Raw genomic sequence first — 21,843 nt, 5'->3', positions numbered from 1 at the left:
TAATCGTTTCTAAACAGAATACTTAACTTATATAACAGACTAATATTAATAGAAAAGAAACCATATTAATATAATTTAATTTTAATTTTAGTTTTTAAAAATTTATACTTATTTAGATAAAAAAAAATCATTTTAATAGTTTCTGTGGGAAGCTGTGTTGATTTGGCTGATTTTTCTTGTGTCTTGAATAATTTTATGTTAATATTTTAAATAATGAAAAATTACATTCGAGCTTTGTTTTGATATCGTAAATGTTAGTAAAATTTTCTTTTTTTTCAGAGAAAATTAAATTGCTAATATTTAATTTAATGTGACAAAAATTTAGGAAAATATGAAACTGAGTAGACTCGCAATGGGAATCGTATTCCAAATGATAAATGTACTTTGAATGGTTGTTCTTGTTGAAATCGATCGTTATAATAGCTTATAATATATTTTTATTTATCGCATACGAAGTATACTAACAGACAGTATTGCAATTGTGAACATATTAAAACTCGTAATTTCGTGAAACTCCGTTTCAGACCTCCCCTTGTCCGAAAAAATCATATTTGGAATAATGTCTGTCTTTTTGTGAATCTACTTTCATGCTCACAAAAGGACGCTTTCTGCAAGCCGGACGCAAAAACGCTTTCAGCAAACCGGATGTAATACTTTTTGTAGTCTTTGCATCAAATTTGTTGATTTCTTGAGCGAAATTAATTCTGAAGAAGTCTGTCCGTCTGGCTGAGTGCAAGTGAACACGATAATTATACGTGTAAATTTGATAAACAGAATTAGCATTTAGAGAGTTGACGGGTATCAAATTTTGGACTAAATCCATTAGGAATTGACCGTTTGTCTGTCAGTATTTTCGAATGTAAGTTAACACGATAATTAAGAAAACGCAGCGACTTGGATAAATGAAATTTAATTTCCAGTGTTGATATCTAAAATGTAGATTATTACCAAACCTTAAGCCTAAATATGTCTAAGAATTGACCGTCTGTCTATCAGTACTTTCACGTGCATGTAAATGCTTTGACTCAAAATTGCAACCATTTGGATCAATGAAACTTCGCACAAACTTTAACATCTGTTGTTGCTGCTTCTGATGGCACTTGCTTTGGACAACCTCGCTGATTCCGAATTCAGCGATTTTAAGCCGAGAGAGAGCGTCTCTTGTTTTAGTAGCGCCAACTAGGGCCAAGAGTACGATTTTGTTACTCATGCATCACATTCGCTTGCACAGCCCCGTTTTACAGGGGGCACATTCACACATCTCACAGATAGAACGCAGAAGAAGAACCATGCCTAGGGAGGACAGAGGAAGAACAACCATGCCCGAACCGGGACTCGAACCTAGGACGCCCAGATAACGAGGAAGATGCGCTACCCCTATGCCAGGACGCCGGCGCTTTAGCATCTAAAATGTGAAATAAATGTTTTGAACCAAATTTGTCAAAGAGTTACCGTCTGTCTATCTATATTTTCACGGACATATAAACGCGATTACTAAAAATTGCAGTGACTGAAATGAATGAATTTTGGTATGTAATCTTATTTCTAAAATTGTATCGTGTTAAAATTTTTGTTTCAATTTTGTCGAACAAAAAGCGTCCAAAATGTATATTCGGTTTTATTTTTTAGTATATTATAAAACAAAAATCTCTCCTGTGCGATATTCTAAAAGTAAATGTAGGAACACTTGCGTTATTCATAGCATTTCCCTAGGGCAACATTTTTTATGCGGAGAAATAGAGATAACACCTTTATTAATGACTATGTGTGAAAGTTTCAGAGAAATTCATTCATTCAATGCCAATTTGTTATTATTTCTTTTTTTTAAGATTTTTTTTTTGGGGGGGGGTAGGAATTTAGGAAGACCAAATTTGTAGATTTCTATCAAATTTCGAACGAAATCCATTTCCATCGAAGATTTTTTTTGTCTCTTTATTCGTGTATAGAATGACATGATGACTTCAAAAGGCAAAGCGCTACATTGATAAAATTTGGTAACAGTTTTAGCATCTAAAACGTACATCCACATCAAGATTTTGGACTACATCCGTCAAAGAATTAATTTCCTATCAGTATTTATGCTGGCTTTTATATAAACAATGTAGCAGGAAAACGCAGTAATTTAGATAAATGAAATTTGGTAAGTAATTTTGCTTCTAAGATTTTGCTTTACTACAAATTTTGAATTCAATTAGCCGAACAAAAATTTTCGTTTTTCTTTCTTTCTTTTTTTTACTATACTGGGCTTCTGAAAATAAATATCTGTGTGTTCTCGGCTTTCGTAGCCTTACCTAGCTGTTACCAAGCTTTACATGCTGGTGTGAAGGGTGATAATATGTTTATTACTGAGTATGTAATTAAGTATTGGAGAGACATTTTCAGCTGGTTTCGCATGTGTTGCAGAGCGTATTAAGGCATTTTTTCCAATGTATCAAAGTGATGACCCATTTGCATCTGATATTTATAAATTAGTAAAACTATGATTGTATTTTCTTACAACTTTAAAATGAATCTTCTAAATTGAAATTATTTCTTTAGTAAATTCTTTAGTAATATTAATTAATTTTTTTTGAAAATTCCCTCCGAACCTAGTCGAACCTGAGATGTGAGAAAAGTGAGATAGGATAATCTATTTTTATCCTTCATTTGAAGACCATAAATTTAAACCAAACTGTGGAGAGTTTTGAAAATTATTTTCATTCTTAATTGTGAAAAAGCATCTTTTTTATTATTGAAAGAGGATTCAGCATTAATAAAAGTACCAAAGTGAGAAATTTGAGTGAAAATATCACAGCATGTAGTCTATGAACACATAAAGCAGTTTGGCTAAATCCATTCAATAAACATTACTAAAAGATTTGAGAATTTTAGAAATCTAAGCCCATTCAAAATGTCGCCTATTTTTGTCGAAGCGGATGAAAGAAATAGTCGTCAATGGCTTAGGATTAGAATCTGATTGCTTGATCTGTTTAAGGAAAAAGAAATCTCTTTTAGAAAAATTAATTACTGAAATGAATATAAAGCTAATGAACTGATTAGGCAAGCTAAAAACTTTTCATTTACCAAAAAAAAATTAATTAATGGGGAAAAGTTATTTGTGTGAATTGAAATTAGAAAAATCTCTAAAAGAAAACAACTTTTTATTTACATATTTAATAAAATTAACTTGCTTTTTATGAGATTTGTTCACTTACGTTTTTAATCTTTTGTTCTAGGATTGTTAATAAAGTAACAGAATAACCTTTTCCCTTTATACTACTAACTATAGTATAATTAAATAATTAAGGTATGCTATGAAAATATTTTAAGAATTTTCAAATGAAATTCACAGAAAAAAATTAGATAACTTAGTTTCAATGTTGGTAAAAAATATTCGGCAATTTTTTATAGTATTCTATGCTTATGTTTGTATAAATTGGACTCTTATTTAATTAATTCCCAACTTAATTTATTTAATCGAGCTCATAAATCTACAATAAAAAATTACTTTATATTTGATTTGAGTTTTTCTAAAAGTGCTTATTTTTTAAGATGAAATTCGTCTATGCACCCTGTATTATTATCAAATCCATATTATAACATTGATTAGTTTTTTAAATTTTTTATTTGAATAATAAAAAGGATAATTGTTTAAGAAAATATTTTCTGCCCAATGAAAAGTAGATTATTTAATTAATAATTATTATAAATTTATAAAGATTCCAAAATTTTAAAATCTATTTTTAAATAAATTTACTACTTGGCGATACATTTTAAAAAAATTGGCGGAGTTAAATTTACTACTTTTTAAAATTTACTATTTCACTACTTGTACTATTTTTCATAATTTTCATTGAAGTCAATTAACTGATAATTGAATTGGAAAAATATTAAAATAACATATTGCCATAAGGACACAAAAACTTGGGAAATTTCGTAGTTCACCCATGTTTTCTAATGTAATGCTAAATCGATGAGAAATATCAATTGTGTAAATATGAAACAAGTTAAACAAAAATATTTAAAACTGTCCGTTTCAGATATGGGGGTGTTGACTTTTGTATTTATTTACACACCTAATTAAATGACATATCCTTTTTGGCAAATTTATTTTAATTTCTCTCCTTATCATAACATAAAGGGCATTTAAGACACGGAAGCATTTTCAAATGATTTTTGCGTTTTAATACTTTCACTTAATTTCAGATTTAAATACTAAACACTTAGTAATTTGATGCACATACCGATACAGCGAAGGGGTTAATATTTGAGGATTCATCCAAATAATTAGGTCAAATTCTTTGAAAATGAAACAATAAAATTAACTGGATGTATAGATAATAGAACATAATCTATACTTATATAAAGCTCAATGTGTGTGTGTGTTGGCGCTCTACAGGCCAGACCGTTCGACCTACAGCTATAAAATTTAGTACATGCATACCTTGGAGGTCGGAAATGTGCACTTGGGGTCCCTTTTTTTGAAATTTTAATTAGAATTTTAATTATTAATTAAAAACTAACTTTCCCGCCAAAAAATATTCATTTCCCCACCGCCAAATGAGTAAGGCTTTAGCATTTCCCCCCCACGCTAATTCCCCCACGCCACTTTTGAATTAAAATAAAACAGAATAAAGGAAATTAAAAATTTCTAATCTGCGTAGCGTAACCCCAACTGGCGTAGAAAAATTCACGCATTTGCGTTATCATAACTGGCGTTGAAAATTCACGCATGCGCATTGTTTTCTGATTGTTTACATCTATTTTCAACGGAAGTGGACTTGATTTAAATTTTTTTTAGGTTAGTTGTATGCTTTTGTAATTAAATTGTATTTATGTTAGTTTAAGTTCATTGTTTTTTAAGTAATTTTTTTTACCTGTTTTCGACCGATTATTTTAAGCGATTCCGTTTATTTTCTTAGTGTTTGATGCATTTAAAATTAAACATTGTTAATTAATAGACCTGCTCATGATGAATCTGAAAGAAATGTTGACAAATTCTAGAGATATTACATAAATTAAGAAAGATATTCTTTAGTGCCCATAAGATTTAAATGCTCAATGACTCTGTTTTCAGTAAACATATTACAAAAAAAAAGCTTTGTTTTAGTAAAAAAATATTATTATATTAATTGCAGATTAATTATTTCCACTTTAATTTAAAGCATAAATTCTGCAGGAGCTAACAGAAAATTACAGAGATACAGATTACGTTATGACTGAAGGCCTTTATAATATTATGAGTGAATTGAAATTTGAAGTTTTAAAATATTTTAATGAAGAAGCTATTAAAGTAGGAATTACATAAAATATTTAATTATTAATATTTTAACGAGCATTAAGTCTGTTAAACGACCGGCTGGTCGCCAAAGGCAGCTAGTTTATAAATATGTAAAAAAATAATTTAAAAAGTTATTTTAAGTGTTTCTTATTTACAACAAAATTCTACTTTTCGAAAATGATCAAAAGGTCGTCACTATTCGAATCCATGGTTGAAGATAAAATTGTTCTCGTATAACGAATACAAAAATAGGAACTTGTATTATGTTTCGAAGATGAAATATTTCTCCATATATCTGAACGAATGTATGTCGAACGTAATTTATAAAAATGTATAAAATGTTTTTTTAAAAAAATTCTTTCAAGTGCTTGTTATTTACATCAAAAAATCTACTTTTTGAAAATAAATCTACTACAAAAATCTACTTTTGAAATAATAATAAATAAGGCCGCCACTATTCGAGTCCACGATTGAGAATAAAATTGTCCTCTTCTAACGAATACAAAAATAGGAACTTGAACTTGTATTATATCTCAAAGATGAGATATTCCTCAATATACAATATCTAAATGAATGTATATCGAACGTAATTTATAAAAATGTATAAAACGTTTTTTAATAAAATTATTTTAAGTGTTTCTTTTTATAACAAAGACACGCTTTTCGAAAATAACCAAAAGGCCACCACTATTAGAGTCCACGATTGAGAATAAAATTGTCCTCTTCTAACGAATACAAAAATAGGAACTTGAACTTGTATTATGTCTCAAAGATGAGATATTCCTCAATATACAATATCTAAATGAATGTATATCGAACGTAATTTATAAAAATGTATAAAACGTTTTTTAATAAAATTATTTTAAGTGTTTCTTTTTATAACAAAGACACGCTTTTCGAAAATAACCAAAAGGCCACCACTATTCGAGTCCACGATTGAGAATAAAATTGTTCTCTTCTAACGAATACAAAAATAGGAACTTGAACTTGTATTATGTCTCAAAGATGAGATATTCCTCAATATACAATATCTAAATGAATGTATATCGAACGTAATTTATAAAAATGTATAAAACGTTTTTTAATAAAATTATTTTAAGTGTTTCTTTTTACAACAAAGACACGCTTTTCGAAAATAACCAAAAGGCCGCCACTATTCGAGTCCACGATTGAGAATAAAATTGTCCTCTTCTAACGAATACAAAAATAGGAACTTGTATTATGTTTCGAAGATGAGATATTCCCCAAGATGCAAAGAAAGTGGAGAGCTCCTTTCTGCTAGAATTTTGAACAGCGTCGAAAGAAAAGTAAAAGCACACCCGATATTTCAAAAGAGACATCTTCTGATCCTAGCATTTCTCTCTGAAAATATGAGATCCGATTTTCGCTTCTGGTCGTGGTGTTAGTTTCGCGCCTTTTGCATATTATAAGAATTGTAAAGGCCTTTTCAATTCTGTTGGTTTATATCATACCGGAAACTACTTGCAAGAAATAACTGTTGGGCAAACATATTATATTTTTTGGAGCTTTAATCTTTAGATTATGGTTGCTGTAAGAAATGTAAAGGACTTCACAATACTTGCATATTGTAAAAGTTCGAAAGGGGTTCTCAATGCGAAAGGCTTAAATCCTTTATCGAGCTGTATTTGTAAGGAATAACTGCGATGGAGATACATTTTTGAATCTTTAAATTACAGTTTTTATAAAATATGTAAAGGACTTTATAATACTTGTGCACTATAAAGTTTAAAGATTCTCTATTCCGAAGCTTACATTCTATCGAACAAATACATGTAAGAAATAACTGCAAAGAATACATTCGATTTTCCATTCTTTAGTCTTTAGATTATGTTAGGATGCAATAGCAGGCGTTCGATAGAAACAAGTGAAATCCTTCTTCAGTAAGCATTTTTTTTTCGAATGCATGCTATGAGTATTTCAATTTCTTTTCTATCGAAAACTTTCAGATAAAATTCAATTCTGTCTACTAGTTTCTATGCACGACTCCACTTATTTTTAGAATGAATAATAAGGGTATAAGGTAAAAGGAATACAGTACATCAAATCTGATATAGAATCCTGTTTCTAGTCTGTATTTCTGTTTCTTTAGCCCGCAGGGACTGCGATTTGCATGTTTGAATTGTAAACATTTTTCTATCCGAATTGTAAACATGTATATATTCTAAGCGGGAGTGAAATACTTACAAGGCTAATTGTTTTAATGCTAAAATTATTAGTGTTTGAATTGTAAACGTTTTATATCCGAATTGTAAACATTTATATACTTGCAGCGGAAGTAAAATATTTACAAGGCTAATTGTTTTAATGCAAAATTTTTTTTTAGTTAAAATATTATAAGGCAGAAAAATCTTTTCATTATTGCAGATGTTTTAATTAAAATGATAAAAAATGTTTATGTTCAAAAATGTTATAAAAATGTTAATGTTTAAATTAAAATGATAAAACTTATCGAACCAAACGATTTTTAAAATCCGCTCTTTGTTGATTCATTTTATAAGCTAATTGATATTTGTTTTAAGTGTGTTTCAAATTTTGTTGGCAAATATTGAAATATAAAAAAAAATGTTTGAAAATGAGATAATCATTTGGATAGTTAATTTTTTATTAATGAAAAAACATAAAAATAAACCAGATTACTAATTGCTACTGATATAAACTGTTAATCGTTTGATTTTAAACTTTACTTTTAGTATTCTTCCAGAATATTGTTGGTATTCTCTGGCAACAATTCTTTTTTTCATTCGTGTTCTTCCGCAATAACAAATATATTATGTATAAAATTAATTTTGATAATTTATTTAAAGTGAAAAAAATTCTATGCTGAAATTCAATATATGTCATTGAAAAGATAATTATTTAAACATTAATATGGAGCAAAAATAATTTTTGCAAGATACATTTTCAGAAGAAATTCCTGATAAACGCCGAGATTTTGTCTCATTTTTAATTAATTGAAATTTTAAGAAGACAAACGATTTTAAGGGTAATGATTTTTTTATCTGATAAAATAAACCTTAAAATTTATTTAAAACTAGCCGCCTTTGGCGACCAGCCGGTTCGCCAATCTTAATGCTCGTTAAAATTTTAATAGTTAAATATTTTATGTAATTCCTACTTTAATAGCTTCTTCATTAAAATATTTCAAAATTTCAAATTTCAATTCACTCATAATATTATAAAGACCTTCAGTAATAACGTAATCTGTATCTCTCTAATTTTCTGTTAGCTCCCATAGAATTTATGCTTTACATTAAATTAAAGTGTAAATGATTAATCTGCAATTAATATAATAATATTTCTTACTGAAACAAAGCATTTTTTTAATAATATGATTACAGATAATAGAGTCACTGAGCTTTAAACTTTATGGGCACTAAAGAATATCTTTCTTAATTTATGTATTATCTCAAGAATTTGTCAACAAAATTTTCTCAGATTCATCATGAACTGATCGATTCATTAACAATGTTTCATTTTAAATGCATCAAACACTAAGAAAATAAAACGAATCGTTTAAAATAATCGGTCGAAAACAGGTTTAAAAAAACTACTTAAAAAACGATGTACTTAAAACTATAAGCATATACAAAAAATATATATAACTAACATAAATACAATTTACTTAAAAAAGCATGCAACTAACCTAAAAATAATTTAAATCATCCGTTGGTTGCCATGTCAACAGTCAGAAAACAATGCGCATGCGTGAATTTTCTTCGCCAGTTACGTTAACGCAAGTGCGTGAATTTTTCTACGCCAGTTGGGGTAACGCTATGCAGATTATACATTTTTAATTTCCTTTATTCTGTGTTATTTTAATTCAAAAGTACTTCAGAATGAATGTGAAACATGGATTAATTAACAATGTTTAATTTTAAATGCATAAAACATTAAGAAAATAAACAGAATCGTTTGAAATAATCCGCCGAAAAATGTTAACCCTAGCCTGAATTCTGTTGGGAGAAAAAAATAACTGAAAGTTGGCGGTGGGGAAAATGGAAGATTTTTTTGGCGGAAAAGTTGGCGGTGGGGAAAATGGAAGATTTTTTTGGCGGGAAAGTTAGTTTTTAACTAATAATTAAAATTCTAATTAAAATTTCAAAAAAAGGGACCCCAGGTGCACATTTCCGACCTCTAAGGTATACATGTACCAAATTTGATAGCTGTATGTCAAATGACCTGACCTGTAGAGCGCCAACACACACACACACACACATTGAGCTTTATTATAAGTATAGATGAATAAAAATCATTGTCATAAAGATGAATAAAAAATAAGAGAAATATAAAAAAAAAATAAAAATAGATTAGTTCTGTTACAACGAAGTATCTTTAATTTTCCTATTCGTATATTTATTAGTAATAATTATATTTATTAGTATCATTAAAAAGATATTTTTTTAAAATTCTTTAATAGGATGTGAAATAAATATTATGAGCTGTGATAAATATTTTTAAATTTTATTGGCGAGAAAATAAATGAATAGACAAACATATTAATTTTTATTTAGTTCAATATTTTAAGGATTAGATAATATTTCAAGTTGAAAATAGTTTAGGTGACCTGGAAACATACCCAATAATATCATGAGTAAATCTTACGCTGTTGCCGTTAATATTTTAGGGGTTCTTCTTCAGACAGAAGCATGTATTTTCTTCTCTAGACTAGTCGCCTTTGGCAACCAGCTGATTCACCGTGGTTAAGGATCGCTAAAATTATGGTATAGATAATGTACGATTTCCAAATCGTAACCCTTTGAGTGCACATTTGTTTCAATAATTTTTTGCATTTGGAACTCATTTAATTTTTTGGGCGTGTAAAAGAAGTAGATTTTATGCAAGAATTCAATTATTTCGTATTATTTGTATTATATACTTCTACAGCAACTTCAGTACTATGTAATTTACTACTTATCAAAAAGATTACTTGCAATACTACTGTTTATCAATTTCAATACTAAGAAACTTAGATTGTTTAAGACAGTTATTATTAAAACAAAATTAAAAGAAATTAATTAAAAAATGCATTACTTTTCATACGTCAAATGTTAAGAGTTAATACGTAATAGCATCAATAGATTGATGAAGTTACTTTTGAAAAGCTTGAATGTCTTATATATGTATTAAGCGCTTGTGTATTAAGAAACAGCTACTAATAGGTACTGGACAGCGTATATCACTAATTGAATGAGATTTATATGTACAGTTTATAGCAATAATTATTGAGAAGAAATAATTATTTTCTTCTTTTTAAAATAATGAATGATCACATGCTTTAATTCTTCTGAATGCCCACGAAGTTGTCTAACCATGTCCTTATTAACAATAAATCTATTCATCATGAATGAAATGAAACAAAAGTATGGAAATGTTCAACTTATTAGTATCAATTTTATCTGAGAAAAGCCAGTTTCTGTTTCAAAACAAAAGTTCTGGATATAAAGCAAAAATATCTTTATTGATAACTCGTTTTACATCCTACACTCCACATTTGGAACAAAAACTGGCCTGTCAAGATGGAATTTATATTTCGGTTTCTCCGGGCCAGTAGTGAAAGGGTTAAAGATAGAGTATATACATCAGCTATAAGAAGATTGCTATTTGGCTTTCTCAATAAAGTGCATAAAAAAAGTTATTACGTGCTTAAATCACCCAGAATCTAGATAATAAATAAGTTTCACAACTAGGGAAACTGAAGAGACTTATATAATATAAGTTAAATTTCTAAAAACATTTGATAATTTTATATTGGTATCAGCCGGCGTCCTAGCGTAGGGGTAAAGCGTCTTCCACGTGGCCTGGGCATCCTGGGATCGAATCTCGGTTCAAGCATGGTTGTTCTTCATCTGTTTTATCTGTGACATGTGTGAATGTGCCCCCCTGTAAAAAAAGGTTGTGCAAGCGAATGTGATGCGTGAGTAGATGAGACGTACTCTTGGGCGTAGTTGGCGCTACTAAAACAAGAGACGCGCCCTTGGCTTAAAATCGCTGATTTCGTCAGCGAGCTTTCTCATGGCAAGTGCCATTATAAACAACAATATTGGTATCAACAGCATAGAGCTTATATATAAACCGGTAGGAATGTTCTCCTTGAAACTTTCTTGCATATTAAAGTTCATATCACTCTTCTCCCAGTATTCTGATGATGATTAGGTGTATGCCAAAAGTGGCGTTACACCGGTAAAAGCTCATAAATAAAATTAAAAAAAAGAATTTAAATATCTGTCAAAGTCCTTTGATAGCTATCATTTAAATAACTATCAAAGGACTAGCTATTCAAAATTCCCAGATTCAAATTCCCAAGTATAAAATATAAAGTATAACTACAAGTATAAGTATTCAAATATCCCAGTATAAAAATTGTAGACCTTGAGTAAGATTGAGAATGCTAGAGTGCTCAGATTTTTATATCCTATGTCTCGCACCTATTTGAGTATTATAGTAAAGTGGATTTTTTTGAAGTAATATTAGTAAAGAAAAATACATATATATTTTGGGCACTTTTTTATCGACCGATTTAGACGTAAATTTGGCACAGAATTAAAATTTGAGCAACATGATCATGTAACAATCATCCATGTCGTTCATCATCTTCATCCAACAATCATCCATTTTTCAATCATCCATGTCATCCCTTTTTGAGTTATCATGTTGACATGCATCAAATTTATTTATCGACAAACGGTTATTTTGACAGATTTAGGTCAAAATTTCGCTCAGATCTACATTATAAATGATATAATTTTGTATCAAGTTTTATCCATTTAATTATTTGCGTTTTTGAGCTATCGTCTTCACTTACACTCGGACAGACAGATAACCTTCTTTTGGCTAGGTTTCATTCAAAATTTGATAAAATTTACAAATTTGTTGCAAAAATTACATACTAAATTTCATGTGCGTATCTTATAGCGTTTTTCAATTTTTTCCTATTCCCAAATGTAACACATGTAATACCGATAATACATTTTTCTGACTCTGCCCGATTTAAAACATGCAGATTTCTCAAAATATCGTGTTCAAATATTTTTGGCGATTAAAATACTTTTCCGTTGCATATTTCATACAGGAGAAAGTGAAGAGAAATTATATAATATTCAAAGCTTAGTTGATATTCAATTTGATATAATATTAGCATTCAGTTTTCACATTCAGTTTCATAGTTTTATTTATTGTATAGCTTTTTCAAGTTAATTTTGTCGAATTTAATTTCTTGACAGTCAAATTAGTCAATGCTCTTGAAAATAACACAATGTATTTGCTTATTAAAAAAATACAAAAGTAAAGTTTTTTTTAAAAAAAATTGGGACAAAGAATAAAAAATCGATTCTTTCCTGACTTATTCTGGACGTAAAATAATAATACTAATCGAAGCAGAAATTACAAAAGGCGATGCTATCGTGATTAAATGAATTCAAAAGAACCGCAACCTCAGGAGTCCGATCGCATTAAGGAAAATGCAGTTATAAGAAACAGCATTCACCGTATTTTTTTAATTAATGTAATTGAAACGTTTCTTACTGTTTTGGCTAAATGCCATTTTTTCATTAGCAGATTTCTGGAGTGGTGTTTCTCTTTAGTTGTGTCTAGACGGGCCATTTTTCATGCACAATGAATTGAAAACGCTTTCAATTTTTTATTATACATATAAAAAAGATAAAAAATGCTTGCTTAAAAAGCCAATTAACTTGATAAATATTTGAAAATTCTTCGTACCTTTAAAAATATTTCTCAAATATAAATGAATTATATCATTGCCCAAATGAATTATAGCATTAATTTGATTACACATGCACCTGGATTCAAGTTTTTTTTCGTTGATTGCATCGAATTCTCTAAATACTAACCTGAATATTATGGATGAAAATACTGTGTTTTCGGGACAAGGGTACAGACAAAATGCAATAAATGCAAATTGTGCATGAAATCATCGGTAGTGGTTTTCCCAAAACTTTCTCGCATACTCTGTAATGAATGTGTTATCCCAGAAAACGCCTTACATAGCGTTGGTGTACAATAGTTACGAATTATTAACCTTTGGCGTGAATACAGAATTTTTATTGAATCTATCGTGTCATTCTTGGCGAGTAATTTGGCGATTAATCTCTGACATGTGTTAATAGTACCCGAAAATCAAATTTGTGTTTTAGACGAGTTTTTCTCAACCGACTGATACAAAATTTTGACACAAAACTACAATTGTAATCATAAAATCTCATACCAAATTTGATATATTTATGTCACCGCGTTTTTGAGTTATCGCTTTCACATGTTTCTAAAACTACAGATGGTGAACCCTTGTTGCTTTTGGCTCACAATCTGGTAAGTGTAGATGTTAATTCTATGTGCCAAGTTTTTTTCATCCGGCTTCTTTTCGTTTTGTAGCTGTCGTGTTAACTTCTATTCGAACATCCGGACAGATAGACTACTTCTGAACGGATTTTGCTCAGAATTTGATTGAAATTTTGTTTTAAACCCGCATTTCAAATAAGTCTTGTTCAAAACGGTTTAGAGTTATCTTTGTCACAGACAGATATATTGGAACATTTTCCAAAAATGTGTTTTTCGAACTCAGTATGGTCGAAAACTTGGGGATTCTTTAAAATCTGGAGTACGAATATTTTGACGATTATAATACTTTCTCTATACTAAGTATAAGAGAAATAAATAATAATAAAAAAAAAAAAATAAATAAAAATAAAAAAAATGTGACATCTGATAGTAAAATCTAATATCTCTTACGGCAAAACATGTAACACAACTTCTCCTCTTATTTTGGAGGTTATTACAGTGTTCTTAAGCAAGGGAAACAGAAGGATTTCCGATTTTGATTTAAATTCTAATGATAGAATTATCTGTCTAAATATGCAAAAGATAGCAAACCTCTTGCATGGAGATTACAACCTGTCAATCATATTTGAAGCAACAACATCTGCGCCCTAATTAGGCAAATGAGGTTCCCATATGAAGCGAAGAAGTTCTGATTAAACTGAACGCGTTTACTCAGTACGTTTAATATCTGTACGTTAAGTTGAGTCTGTTGTCCGCAATAATGGCTAATCATCCGCAAAATAAGCCCAAATGTTCTCATTCATAAAAGAAAGATCAATACTACTCCTGCAGCTCAGGTCTGCATCTTTCACTCTCAGATTATATATTTGTGTTCTATTTTGACTGTTCTGCATTTACAATTTTCAGAGCCATTAATATATGGAAAAAAAATAAGCGATACATCTGAATTCCGACATTATAGTATCCACAGTATAAACATGCTCAATATTTACAAACACTACTAAATTAATCATGTATTGTTAACTTTTTAATATTGTTTACACGTGTTTGAATTAATTCTCCCCAAGCAGGGAAATCATCTATCTGTTTTTTTTATAGTTCTTATATGAGAAAGTAAAAACAAACAAAAATATTTTAATTGTCAAGCAATTCGACGTCTTGAGGAATCTATATGTTCGAAAAACACATTTTAGAAATGTTTGTTGGTTTATATTCACGCGAATCCAATAACTGAAAAATGCAAAGAGCTATATAAACGAAAGCATGCAGATCTGTAATTAAAATAAGTCCACGGTTGCCTGGTGGTAAGGTCTTGACTTCGGAACCGGAGGGTTTCAGGTCCGATACCCTATTCCACCTAAGAACTGTCGTGTAAGCGTGGCCAAACATCCGTCGTTGCCAAACGTCATCCCACTAGTGACGTGCGGAAGCTTGGAGAGGAGGGCGCCAGCTCTGGTGTCATCCTCCTCATCTGACCGCGGTTCGAAATTACGAGGCCCGTCCCAAAATACCTCTAGCGTTGCTTTAAAACGGGACGTTAATTGAACTGAAATGAATTATCATTAAAATTATTATCAAATTTTATATAAAATTTGAAATCTTTAGAATTGTAGATCTGTTAAATTTTGTTTTATCATTAGAATTTGTTAATTTTGTTCTATCAATTTTCATGTTAATTTTGTTCTATCAATTTTCATGTTAATTTTGTTCTATCAAATTTCGTTTTCAAAAGGTTGATCCACAATCGCCCTAAATATTTTAGAGTATGTGAACGTGAAAATTGGAAAACGACTGAGACAAAGATGTTCGGCATACAGTGATACTATTTTTGTATGATCCGCTTTTATGCGTTTTAATTTGTTCGATTTTTTTTCATGCAGTATATGAATTCGATCGATGTTATCATTATTACACCGTTTTAATATTTTCTATCAGTGTACTTATGTACACTGATACAATGTGTATGCCCCACATATCACATCAACTTCCAATATCCAAAGTAAAATATATAATACATTCCAAAATAAATCAAGTGATGCAAATGATTTTGAATCAGTTCATTTGTATTGAATTTTGAACGGAAAGAAAGACACTGAAAAATAAATTCTCGTTTTCTTCACTGTCTTCTGAACCTCGAAATGCGCCATCTTATGTTAATATATGCGAAATTTCGGAGAAAAAACACTATTTGATTTTTTTTTACACACGTTGATTTTCGTATTTCGCATGTATTGTTTCGGAAATCTTGGAAATAGTTCATTTTACTGAATGATGAAACATGATGCTATATTCTAGAAAAAGTTAAAGAAAACACAGAGCGCAGGTGGCAGAAACAAGATTTGAACAACGAACAGCATTTATAGACATGAACAATCTCTAGCATGCAGCAAATCGCTAATTAAATGACGGCACAGAAAGACAAGTGAGGGATTTCTGTGCAATCCACGTTTCAAAAATAAAATGGAATTTCTTGTGTAAAAACTTCATTTTTTATGGTTTACCAATAAGGTATGGAATTTTTATATGGATTTCTGGATCTATACTCCTAAAGGGGTGTAACTATAATGCTTGCATTTATCAGTATTTTCATTTTTGTCACAATTTTTATGAGGATTAAGTGGACAGGTCAGTACTGGCCTCAGCATGATAAATGTATCTGTAAATCTCTCTTTTCAGCGATAGTACGAACATGGCAGAAAAACAACATTACTGATTCGCAACAATACTTGTATTTTATTAAGTTTTCTTTTAGAATTTTTTTTTATCATATCATTTTCTATGATGCACATACTCAGTTCAGTTTATTTCTCTGCTAGAATAATCTTTTCCATGTAAAAGCTGAATCATACCTTAAATGTGCTTTTTTTCTCTCCTTAGAATGAGTTTTTAAAGAAGGGTGACAAGAAAGAAACAAACGAAACAACAAAAAATACCAGTTCTCATCTGTGTACAAATATCGATAAAATGAACAGTTTCTTTCTGGTTCTCGCTCCCTTTTTCTGTAAAAAAATCCGTTTCCTTCAATAATAAACCACTCGTGACGATACAAAAATGCCTGTCTTGGAAGGTTTGCCAGATTTCAAAGAATTTGTTCTTTGATCTTCGGTTGAAAATGCCTGAAGCCGATCGACAAAATTCGAAGTTCTGAACTTCGATTTGAAAAAAAGAATATAAGCGGTTCCTTTTTCCAGATCAATTCAATTCATATGCTCTCTGCACGGTATTTCTTTTTTTTTCATTCAATAGTTTTTCAGCCCATTCATTCTTGATTGATTTGGGCAGTGTACGTTTTTTATGGCAGAATCGGAAATTATTTCATATCGGTACTGTTATAAATAACTAATGTTATGATGAATGCACAGTTAAATATATGCAAAGTTATCTTGAGGGATTTGTGGTAATGCTTTGTTTTTTTTTTCTGAGATTTTTAAAAGTAACTCTTTATTTTTTAGTAAACGAAGTACATGAAAGGAAAGTATTTAATAATAATCATCAAAATAAAAATCGACCTCCAGTTTGGTATGATTATTTTTATTTCACTTCTGGAGGGGGGAGACCGGTTTTTTTTTGGAATTAAATTTATCTGTTTAGAAACACAGCAATGCAAAAATTCATAGAGCTAGATGCTGAAATTTAGCGCTTGGTCTTTATATAAAATCATAGATTTCTATCGATTTTTGAATGAATTTCAGCTTTGCTAAGGCTGCCGGTATATTCGCGTGGTTGTAGAAACAATAATTCAGAAAATGCAACTAATTGTGTGAAATAATATAAAGTTTATCATCAGAATTATCACAAAAATTGCAGGCGTGTCAAATTTTGGATCCAATATGTCAAAGGCAGAATGTCCAAAAGGCAGATTCGATTTCTTTCCACTATACTATGAAACCAATTGGCATTAATTATTCATGTTCAATCCACTCTATACCAAGGGAGTGGTGGCACTCCAAAATCGGGCTCGGAAATCTCTCAAAATGTGCATGGTGTGAGATGGTGGTATAGGATATTCAACCCATCTAAATTTCCATCGCACCATTTGGAATGGATACTCAATGGATACTGGTGGAGAGAGAGAGGCTTGGAATTCACGGAGATATATTCTATTCTATCCATTGTGATATATTCTAGCAAGATGTTCGTCAAATGAGTTGAGTTGAACTTTTCGCGGAATGCTCATGAATCATCCTGCCAAATGAATGGAAGAAGTGAATGGTTTGGAATGTCATCATTTCAGTAGTTTGGCTTCGAGTAATCATGAATATCCAGGTTTAGTGAATGAGAACGTCGAAAGGAGAACACTCCCACCAGTTTCTTTTTCTGATTGACTATGTATTAATTAAAAACAGTTGAATCGATTGTTATTCTTCTGTATTCATTTACTACATTAATTTTGCATTATACATACTAAGCATTCCTTATTTTATGCTCAAGAATAAGTGGCTGTTTAGTCAAAATTTATAAAACTAGTTCCTGGAGTTATTAAGCTGTGTACATCCTTTTGATATTTGTTCTATAAATTCAATATCATACTTTCCTATGATTTGCAAGGCATTCTTTCATGTGTTATGCTAGTAAATATTTTGAGGGATTTTTTTGTTTGTTTTTTAGATTGCTTCTTTCCGATAAATATTTTTTTTTATTTAGAAAAACAGATTTTAGAAACGAAATTCTTTAAAACTGGCAATGTAATGCAGAGTAAATCAAAATGAATTCCCAAATTTCAGTAGTGTACTTCGCAAATTGTAATGAATGTATTCATTAAAAACGTAGTTTATAAATACAGAGGTAGTATAAGTAAGTTTTGACTGTACTTCTCACAAATGTTCGATATGCGCTCCTTTTGTTATACGGCTTACATCAAGTCTTAAATGTAATTCTTGCCATACTTTATGCAGCATGTCTGTATCGATGCTGGTGATAGTCGCTGTGATACGGGCTTTCAAATCCGACGAGGTCGTTAGATTTAGAGGCACATACCCGCGATCTTTTACTAACCACCTCAGGATAAATATCGCTCGGGATGAAAAAAATCGCATACAGACATGTTTCACAAATGTTCGATATACGCTCCTTTTAATATACGGCATACTCCACGTTGGAAATGTAATTCTTGCCAAACTGTGTACAACATGTCTGTATGCGATTTTTTCATCCCATGCAATTTTTTTTCCTGGGGGGTGTTTCGTAGAAGAACGCATGAAGGTGCCTCCAGGTCCTTCTGAATTGTGATTGATTTGAAAACCCGTATCACAACAACTATCACCAGTATCGATATAGACATGAAGTACAAAGCTTAACAAGAATTGTATTTCAAACTTGATGTATGTCGTATAACAAAAGAAGCGCATATCGAACATTTGTGAGGAAGTAGATTCAAAACTTTGCTTAGTTTACCTCTTCATGTTTTATTGAATACATTTATTATATTTTGTACATTACACCTATGAAATTGGGGCATTCATTTTAACTTACTATGCATATCTTTTATTTGAAATTTGATTTATATGGCTTCAAAACGGCTGATTAAATTGACTGCAAGACTTCAAGAAACTCCCCTTCAAATCTGGAGTGTGAAATTATATTATAGCCAAAAATTTCATGTTTTCAGCAATTTAGTGTAATTTTTTGTGTTGTCATCTTCGTGCTACTTATTGTAAACAAATTTGATTCTTTTCACTTCCCATCCAAGGGATGCATGGGAAAGTGATGTGACGTGACCCTGTCCGTTAATTCCCCACCTCTCGATAGCCATTTCCGAAATGAACCTTCAGTCCACAAAAATGGCACTCGCTCATTGGTTAACCGTTTTAACGATGTTGTTAATCGAGAGATCGCAGAACGCTCGTTAATTAAAGCGCTGTGAGAAAGAAAACTTTTAATTTTCTGGCGAGAAGGTAAAGGGGGGGGGATGTAATGGCGACATGAACAATTTTAGAAAAAGGTTGCTGCACCGTGGTTCAGCACTTATCGCTAATGGGCAGCGGACAGGTTTAACGTTCGCCAGGTGGCCTCGAATTCTTCTTTCGTCACAAAGGTTGTGTAGATAAGACTGCTGATCGAACACGAAATTGTTTCTCCTTCTAATAAACTTTCAGTAGGAAGGGGCAGATTTTTTTTGTTACTTAAGGACACTTAATACTGTGTGATGTCCATCTCCTTTCCACGTAACACGCGCACATGGTTTTATAGAACGCAGCATTTCTCTATGGAACTATATGTTTTATTTATATCAAGATAAAGTTATTGAGGTTATGTATGAAGATTTCTCATCTCATTCTAAATACCTTGCCGAATTCAGTTGAAGTTTAATTTAGTTGTATTAACGTACCGCCTCAAACAACACTAGGGCTATTTTGGGAGAGACCTCGTATTTTTGAACCGCGCTCAGATGATGAGGGAGACACCTGAGCTTGCACGCCCTCTCCAAACTTCCACACGATACCAGTGGAAGGACGTTTGAGCCCGACGTGTTTAATGTGCACCAGACCCACTTACACGACGGTTCTGCGGTGGAATCTGGTCTCGAACATGCATCTCTCTGGTTCCTTGACCAAGCCCTTACCACCAGGCCACCGCGGCTCTCGAATTCAACTGAAATTTACGCACTTATTATTTGAAACAGGAAAATTAGTATTATTAGCTTATCAAGTGCAAAAATTAATTTATTATGCAGTTAATTAGAAATTAACCACGGTTACTTTGGAGTAAATCATACCGCAATGAATATTTTTATGTTATTTTAAAATTAAGAATTTTTCTCTTTCTCTGCTACCAATTTTTTCAATTATTTTTGTTTTCAAAAATTTTAATAAATACTTGAATAAGATGTAGACGATTTTGGAATAAGAAAATTCATATATATTCAATTTCTTGGAATTGGTATGATTTGGAGCTATTTTATTTTTCGATATATTTATTTTATTTTTAAAATATTTGCTAACCTATTTTTTTCTTGGTTTTAAAAGAAAATTTGTACAATATTTTTGTTGTTGTTGTTGAAGGATAAGAATACAAACGAAGGATTGTTGCCAGATCACATCAGCACAGTAATAGAAGAAACTTAAGAAAAAATTATTAACAGATGATTAATAATTTGATCAGGAATAATTATCTCTGTGTTCTTAACATGGAGAAAATTAATTATAATTAATTATTTCAATGTGCCTAGCGTCATTAAAAGATTTTAAAAACTAATCTTTATTAATGGTCCTTATATAAGAGCTTTAAAAGTGCTTTTTTTTAAGAGAAAAAAAATCAGAAACAATTTTACCCCATTTCAGAATTACGCTAGATATCCTGATTATATGGCTGCATTTTTTATGCAATCTGTGAACGTGCCTCCAGAGAATTGCAAGTTTATGGAAAAGGTTTTATTTTAGTTTAGGGAACTGCTGATAATATGGGAAAAATTTATGTGGGAAGTATACTGGCTTCCAAAAGTTAAGGTATAACCTTCTTTTTTGTCTAATTTGAGAATAAATGAAAGAAATAAGAAATTTGGGGGAAATCTATCTATACTTATAATAAAGCTCAATGTGTGTGTGTGTGTGTGTGTGTGTGTGTGTGTATGTGTGTGTGTGTGTGTTGGCGCTCTACAGGCCAGACCGTTTGACCTACAGCTACCAAATTTGGTACATGTATATCTTGGAGGTCGGGAATGTGCACCTGGGGTTCCTTTTTTCGAATTTTTAATTAGAATTTTTATTAATTAAAAACTAACTTTCCCGCCAAAAAAATCTTCCATTTTCCCCACCGCCAACTTTTTCGCCAAAAAAATCTTCCATTTCCCCCCCCCGCCAAATGAGCAAGTCTTCAGTTGTTGTTTTTTTCTCCCAACAGTAATGAGGCTAGGGTTAATATTTTTCGGCGGATTATTTCAAACGATTCTGTTTATTTTCTTAATGTTTGATGCATTTAAAATTAAACATTGTTAGTTAATCCATGTTTCAGATTCATTCTGAAGTACTTTTGAATTAAAATAACACAGAATAAAGGAAATTAAAAATGTATAATCTGCATAGCGTTACCCCAACTGGCGTAGAAATTCATTCATTTGTGTTAACGTAACTGGCGAAGAAAATTCAAGCATGCGCACTGTATTCTGATTGTTGCCATGACAACCGTTATCAACGGAAGATTTAAATTATTTTTAGGTTAGTTGCAGGCTTTTGTTCGTTATTTATGTTAGTTATATATTTTTTTGTATATGCTTATAGTTTTAAGTACATCGTTTTTTAAGTAGTTTTTTTAAAACCTGTTTTCGACCGATT

General features: G+C 30.8%; 1 protein-coding gene across 1 annotated transcript in view; it reads left to right on the top strand.

Moving 5' to 3' along the window:
* The window catches only part of LOC129964150 (mitochondrial inner membrane protease subunit 2-like), a 158,855-nt gene that overhangs the window by 58,384 nt on the left and 78,628 nt on the right, over positions 1–21,843 (top strand). The window lies entirely within an intron of this gene.

This window comes from Argiope bruennichi, chromosome 3 (genome assembly GCF_947563725.1).
Source record: "Argiope bruennichi chromosome 3, qqArgBrue1.1, whole genome shotgun sequence".
NCBI lineage: Eukaryota > Metazoa > Arthropoda > Arachnida > Araneae > Araneidae > Argiope > Argiope bruennichi.
The sequence above is the reverse complement of the archived record's forward strand: the minus strand, read 5'-3'. Positions and strand labels throughout refer to the sequence as shown.